Here is an 8,039-nt window from a genome sequence, read left to right on the forward strand (position 1 = left end):
TATCTTTGTTTTGATGTATATATAATATTTATTTATTACATATTTTTTAGCAAAATAATTTTATAAGTAAATAAAAATACATATCACAAATAAAGTAAGACAATAATATATAAAAATTATTACTTACAATTTTATATCATATATCATAAAAAGGTTATTCGATGTTTTTTTTATTTTTAAAATTATTTATTTTTGAATTTGTGTTAAAAACAGCTGCTAATTCCTTTTTTGTATAAATGATTATCAGTAAGAAATTCATCAGCCATCTTACTTCGGAGTCTTGTCTTAACAATTTTTATTATTGAAAATGTTCTTTTTGTTGTTGTTGTATACACTAATAGAGTCAAAATAAGACGTACTAATCTCTCAACCATGTGATAAGTTCTTAATTTTTCCGTCTCTTGCAACTTGTGGCACAATTCAAAAAGTGTACACGTTTTTCAAATAATTTGGTATATCATGATGAAAATATTACAACTGAAATTTTAAAATATTTAACTTATTAGAAGGAAAGTCAAGAGAATAAAACTTCTCTACTAATTTGCTAATTTCTTCAATATTAAATGGTTTGAAATTGTTTTTAAGATCCAAAGCAAAACTCAAAGTAAAAAGTTCTACTGTTTGCTCGTTAAATATACTATTCAACTTTTGTATCTGAGAGTCAATTGTTACTAGGAATACATCCATTCAATAATGATGCTCAACTTTTACATTTAGTTGACGAGATCAACCTCTTCTAAAAACATATTGTGCACTCATATTAGGGACTTCAATTTTATGTTTTTCACAAAAATATTTAACATTTGCAAGAAAAATGCACCATCCACCATCTCTCAATTGTTAAAGAAGTAATTTCGATGTAGAAACAATATGCATTGTATTAAAAATATCTTGAGATTTTTGTTGCAGTGCGTGGCAAAGAACATTAGTGATTCCTATAATCTCTTTCGTCAAGTATAAAATGAAAAAAAATTCAAATGACAATAATATTTTACTAACATCATAAGCCTAACCTCTTTGTGCATAAGTTGTTCCTTTCTTCAATAATATTATTGAAAACAATATTGGTAGTAGAGAACATTTTTACCAAACTGCAAATAGAATTAAAGTGAGAGCTTCATCGAGTATTCCCAACTCTTTGTAAAGTGTTTACTTGGTTCGCACCTTTACCTGTTTCTAATTTAGTTTGAGCAACCAAATTTACATTTTCAATTGCTTGAACTTCTTATATTTGATTATGTCTTTTTGAAGAAGCACGAACAATAGTGACAATAGAATTTAATAGGGTAAAAAATTCATGATTCTGAAATACATTTTTTGAAGCTACAACCAGTGCTAATCAAGGTTGCGAGAACCGAACCGGTCAATGAATCGGCCAAATAACTGGTTCAATAGTTCAATAGTCTAACCGAGATTAGACCGGCGGTTTAATTAAATATACATTAAAATTATTAAATATTTAAATTCACTATTTTTAAACTAATTTTAATTCAATTACAAATTTCAAATATAAGACAAAATTCAATTCTATTCCATTACAAAATATAAGACAAAATTTCGAATATAATTATAACACAACAAAATTCAATTCAATTACAAATTTCTAAATACGCCGAATATAAGACTGCTAAAGTATATAATCATATTTTTTGGAGTTCTAATCAATTAGATTAATCAACATGTTCTCATTTCAGAATCCAAACTAATCTAAAAACACATCAACAACAAAAGTAATTGAATGAGCTCGAAGAGTGTAAGGCAGAGTTACCTAAAATTAAATTCAAAACCAATTTAACATTCAGCAAATTGAATTTAGAATCCATACTCAGAATTACATCAACATTTCAACAAATTAAATAATTTCAAATTTAGAATACAGAATCAGCTTAGAGAGCTCGAAGAGTGTGAAACAGAGTTACCTAAAATTAAATTCAGAACCAATTCAACATTCAGCAAATTGAATTCAGAATCCATACTCAGAATCACATCAACATTCAACAAATTAAATAATCCAATTTTAAATTTAAAATACAGAATCAGCTCAGAATCTTCAAAAGTTGGAAAAAAAAATAAACGACGATGACAAAATGAGCTCAGAGAGTGTGACACAAAGTTACCTAAAATTAAATTCAGAATCAATTCAACATTCAAGTAAGTAATTAAGGAAATAACATTTGCAAAATAATTGTTATCAATTTAGGGTAAGAGTGAAAACCATATACAACTCACAGTAAATTTTGAAGGTCATAGTCATGTAGTGGATAATAAAATGAAAAAGTTAGAGAAAAGGTTAATTAAATTAGAGAATAAGTGAAAGAAGTGTAGATTCAAAATAAGTGAAAATAGATTCTTAGCTTTTGATGTAGTGTTTTTGTATTTTTTTTTTTTTTAGGATTATAATTGCAAACTTGTTCAGAGTAACTAATTTAGGTTATTTAGGAGTTGTTTATGTTATGAGATGACATTGAATATTTGAATCCTGTTAAAGATAAATAAAAATAAATTATTATGATCAGTGTTTAAAATTTTTCAACCATTTGTGCAAAATAACAAAACAGCAAATTAATATATTTGTAACATGCATTTTTTTTAACTTCAAAAGCATAAATATTCATATTATATATTGATAATGATAATAAAAAAGCAATTCATCTTTAACAATTTAACACCTAATAATAACATAATACGAGCAACAACATAGTCCTACCGAAACAAAAAACATATGTTCTTAAGTCCTATATATAATATCCACACTAGCAAAGTATAAATTATCGAATATCAATTCTTCTTAGGTGGCTTAAGTCTTGAAGGCTTTAAATTTAGAGTGGTGGGCACAAATTAGAGAAGCTTTGATGACAATCCATGAGCTTGCAACAAACATTGTCTTTGTTAATATTACACCATCTCTAGTTGTTGAATTTGTTGTAGCAGTTGTTGGCCCAGTTGATGGGTTTGGTGAGTCATGAAGTCAGCTATTTGATTTAGAAGAGGAGTGAAAAGTCTCAACTGAGATGAATCATTCCTAAATAACATAAATTTTGGTTTAGTAGAGCATTTGAAATAATATTTTTTTGGTGAATAAAAGAAGACAAATTGACTCCCGACCGTTACCATTATTCATAGTCGTAGGGAGATAAATATATCTTTGATTATTGTCTATTCTCCAACATATTATTTAACAGAAATTCAACATCTACATCAGTAACATTAAATGCCATACAGATCTTTTCTGTTAAGTTTGGTGAGAAGAAATAATAGAAGAATTGCCATAACTCGTAGCAAAAGGACAGAGATTAGAATAAATCTATTTTTTTATAGAGATGGACTGAGTATATTTTAAAATGGACAAGAATTAAATTAGATGTTTATTAAAAAATAAATATATAATGTTAAGGTGTTAATATAGATCAACGTCAAGCCCATATATTTGGGTAAAACCCAACTCTAAAATAAAGTTGGTCTCCGGCTTAAACAATAAACACATGCATGGATCATGAAGCATTGTCCCTGATCAAAAACATTTAACCAACTTGGGTTGGTCGAGTGGTCAGCTCAGTCGTCCGCTTAAGCAAGTGTCGGGAGTTCGAACCCCGCCTTATGCATACAGCAACCCATTGGCCAGCGGCAGACCCTTAAATGGAGCTCAGATCCGCGACGGATTAGTCCTTAACTTGTCGGGTTGGGGGATACCGTTTGGGTAAACCAAAAAAAAAAAAACATTTAAAAGCTCCAGCAATTTTTTATATTTTGTGTGGACTAAAGCTGTAAAGTTCAATAGAATAAGGATTGACTCAAGAAGATATTGCATTGAAGACCGAAAAAAAAAAGGAAGATATTGCACTCAATATTTTTTTTAGGGGTGTGCATGGTTCGACCCAGTTCGAAGACTTGGTCCGGTCCCAAACATTTTATGAGCTAATTTAGTATGATTTCATTAGGTTTAGGGTCGGATAAGGGTCTCAAAAATAGACTCGATCATTATTTCGGGTCGGACCCGAGCCATGGCTCGAATCATCCGAAGTCGGCCCGGTCATCAATACACAATTAATATTTTGTATTATTAATGATGGATGATGGCTATTCTTATGTGGAACTTAAGTATTGTAAACCTTAATATTTTGTGCTATTAGTTATTATAAGACTATAAATTAATGTTTTATGTTTAAAATGCATAAGATTTTAGACTAATGCATAATATTGTGTTATTTGTATTGATTTAAATATTTGGTGTTATTATACAATATTAGTATTGATTATGGTTTAGAGAAGAGTTGGTTCTTGTTATATTTTTCTAAGTGAATTTTACCATGTCAAATAATAATTGGAGCCTTGAAAATTTGGATATTTTCACATGCTAGCTTATAAGAAGGTATTAAGGTAATGTAATGTTAATGGTTCGATTTTCACCCGGTTTTTACCCGATATAATCGTGGCCCGAAAGTGTATAGGTTTCATCGGGTATAGAACCGGGTTCGGGTCTAATAAAATAACCATCCACTTAAAAATAAAAATAATCATCTGCATACTTAATAAATTGATCATCCAACATATTTTAATTATATATAATTAAACTCAATTCAGTCAAAATAATCATCTACATAAAAATTAAAATAATCATCTGCATACTTACTAAAATGATTATCCTAAATTGACCATTAAATACATTAAAATATCTCATTTACAATAAAAATAAACATCTTATTTACATAAAAAATAAATATCTACATGTATATGTAAAACTTTGGCTGCATACTGTCTCCCAACAAAGAATTCCTTCTGATTGGTTGCTTTAAAGGAAATGTCACTGCAAGTAGATTTATGTAAAGGATTTTTGAAGACACCAACATTTTGTTTCTTGATACTTTTTTTTCTCTGGCCTTCGCTTAAAGCACCACAACATAAAAATATAAACGCCTAACAAAATAAATATCAAAAGACTAGCACCAGCAATCCAAATAATCTTTTTAGCCATAAATGACTTTCTAGCATTTGTAAGCATTGATACAATTGAAAAAAAATGACTATTTGCTACTCTCCACCCTAATTTTTCAAGGGATGGAGCCATAGCCATGTGATGTATGATCTATCATGTGTATTCTAATCTAAACATGCAGGAAGTATTTACTTTTCTTGACTATTTATTTTTTTTAAATATAATTTCAATAATAATAGTACTATTAGCTGTATTTCATATTCAATATACAGCACTATTAATATTTCAGCAGATCTATTGCCATCATGCACAAGAACACAGGTGCTTACTTATTGGGTGTCCAGGTCTTCAAAGTATTCAAGTCTCATGCTTGTACATGCAATTTAAATTTAATCATATAAATTTATATATCAATAAAAGATAGTCCAATAAATATCTAATTTCATCCCGTGTCAACGCAATATGCCATGATCAATTAATACAAACCAAGGGCTTCATACATATAAGCATTCCATGAATATAAAATCATCCCAAATGTGGTTGAATCATAAAAATGTTTATGATGTATCTGAGTAAGCATAAAACATAAAACTAAACACGCCACTTGCATTAATTATGAACATCTAAATTGTTTGAAAATAATCATCTATTATCAATGCTTTCAACGTACGTTGCTCACCTTATTACATTGCTCACCCTCAATGACAGAGTAGTTAATTGGCTACGTTTTCATGTGGATGTGATGAATTCTCATTACTTCCGGAACATGGAACACAACATAGCGATTCAACCAAACTAACCTCCATTAAAGAATTTCCGCGGAGTGATGAACGTGAAAGATGAAACACACTTGAGAGACCTTTCTCTTGCGACGTCGACGTCGGAAAGAAGGCACCGACTGCGATGGAGTTGCTGGACGTTTGGGTTGCTACGGTGCCACGCATTCGACGCACACAATATGCGCGTCCTCCCTTGGCGTTGGGCATTAGCGGATAATGGCACCAGTCAGAATAATGACGGGACGATATTCGACGGCGGCTGCTAATGGTGGTAGCGCTGTACCGATAAGATTTAAGGAAAAAAGGAAAAAAGAGGTCACACCATATTAAGAGAGAAATGTGTTTATTTGTTTCTATAACTAACGGTAATTTTAATTTAATTCAAATTTCAAAATACAAACTATTCAAAATTAACTAACTACCTATAATTTAATTTTAATTTTAATTTAACTCTCATTGTACATGTTATAGAAAATATATATTGAGTCCTCGTATTTTCTCTTTAGGTAATAAGTACAATTTACATGAGAAGATATTCTTCCATGTAAATTTACATGAACATATTTTTTTAAGGTCAACTAAGTACAAATTGGGTTATTTATATACATCGGTCAAAAATCAATCATTAATTTTTAGCTTATTAGAGTTTACATTTTGGTGAATAGAAAACTTACAAAATTTATTGCTTAATATACGTCGATCTTAAAAATCGAATTTAGAAAAAATATTTAAAAATCTAAACAATTATTACTTATATTAAATCTCATATAATTCCATAAAAACATCCTTTATTCTTTTCTTTAGAAATCATTTCATCTTGGGAGAGTCCTCCAAGGATCTTCACCTTCTCCTTTGCTAGACGTAAATGAAATTGGTTCTCTCCCAGAATCAATAATCTCATAATCTCATGTTCCATTTTCAGATAAACTTTTAGCACTTACACCTAAAAAAAACTTGAAAAAAAATAATAAATAATCAAAGCATCATCCTAATAAAATTGAACAACAAAAATCATTATATATTGAGCTTGTTTGGGTAAGTTTTTAAGAAAAGATTTTTTTTAGTTATCTTTTTTTAAAAGATCTTATAGAAAAGTAAAAGTAATTTTATGTTTGGATATCTCATGTAAAAAGATCTTTTTATCTATCAATTATGTTTGGATATAAGTAGTGGCGGAACCAGAAATTTCATAAGAGGGGGGCCAATTAAATATAAAATATAACAAAAAATTAACAAAATATGATTTGTAGCATATATATCAAAAAAGTAATTATATTATATAAAAGTCAATGTTCAACTACATACTTTAAGATTTTGATATTTTTAAACTTGCTCGACGATGCTTCATGGAACTAAAATCATCAATTATCATCTCTGAAGTGAATTTTGAAGCAATTTCCTTTTCAATATATACAATCATACAATCTGCTAAAAATTCATCTTCCATCTTGTTTCGAAGCCTTGTTTTAATAATCTTCATAGCTGAAAAGGCCCGTTCAGTTGTTGCTGTTGTCACAGGAAGAGTCAAAACAAGACGAATTAATCTATCAATTAAAGGATATATATTTGATTTTCCTGTCTCTGTCAATTTTTGACACAATTCAGCAAGAGTAGACAAATTCTGAAAATCTGGAGCTTTAACCACATCAAGTTCATAATGTTGTAACTCATAATCCAATTGAATCTTTTCTTGCTCAGAAAAATCTAAAGAATAGAAATTCTTTACAAGATTGCATATGTTGCAAACACTGAATAACTTGAAAACATCTTTAGGATCTAGAGATGTACTCAGTATGAGGAGCTCGGTTGCTTGCTCACTAAATCTACTATTTAGCTCTTTCAATTGAAAATCTATCACGCTAGTAAAAATGTCAACACGATAGTGGTGTTCAACAGTGACAACATCCTTTTTACGACGAGACCGAATTATGTCACTAAAAGAAGCACCCATATCAGGTATCTGAATAGCATGATCATTGCAGAAAGAACTAACTTTCTCCAAAAGTGCTCCCCAACTACTATCTCTTAACTGTTGAATCAATGACTTTGTACTAGAAACCAGATGCATAGCATTCAAAATGTCTTGAGATTTTTGTTGCAATGCTTGACAAAGTTTATCAGTGATTCCCATGATTTCTTTCATCATATGCAAAATGAAAACAAAATCAAATGATAATAAAGATTTAAGAGCATAAGTAGCATCACCACGTTGAGAATATGTAGATCCATTAGTAGCCAAATCTTCCAGAACTGAAGTTGTTGCTCCAAACATACGTAAAAGGCTACAAATTGAGTTGAAGTGAGAGCTCCACCTAGTATCTCCTGAT

The sequence above is a fragment of the Arachis duranensis genome, chromosome 5, assembly GCF_000817695.3.
Source record: "Arachis duranensis cultivar V14167 chromosome 5, aradu.V14167.gnm2.J7QH, whole genome shotgun sequence".
NCBI classification, from domain to species: domain Eukaryota; kingdom Viridiplantae; phylum Streptophyta; class Magnoliopsida; order Fabales; family Fabaceae; genus Arachis; species Arachis duranensis.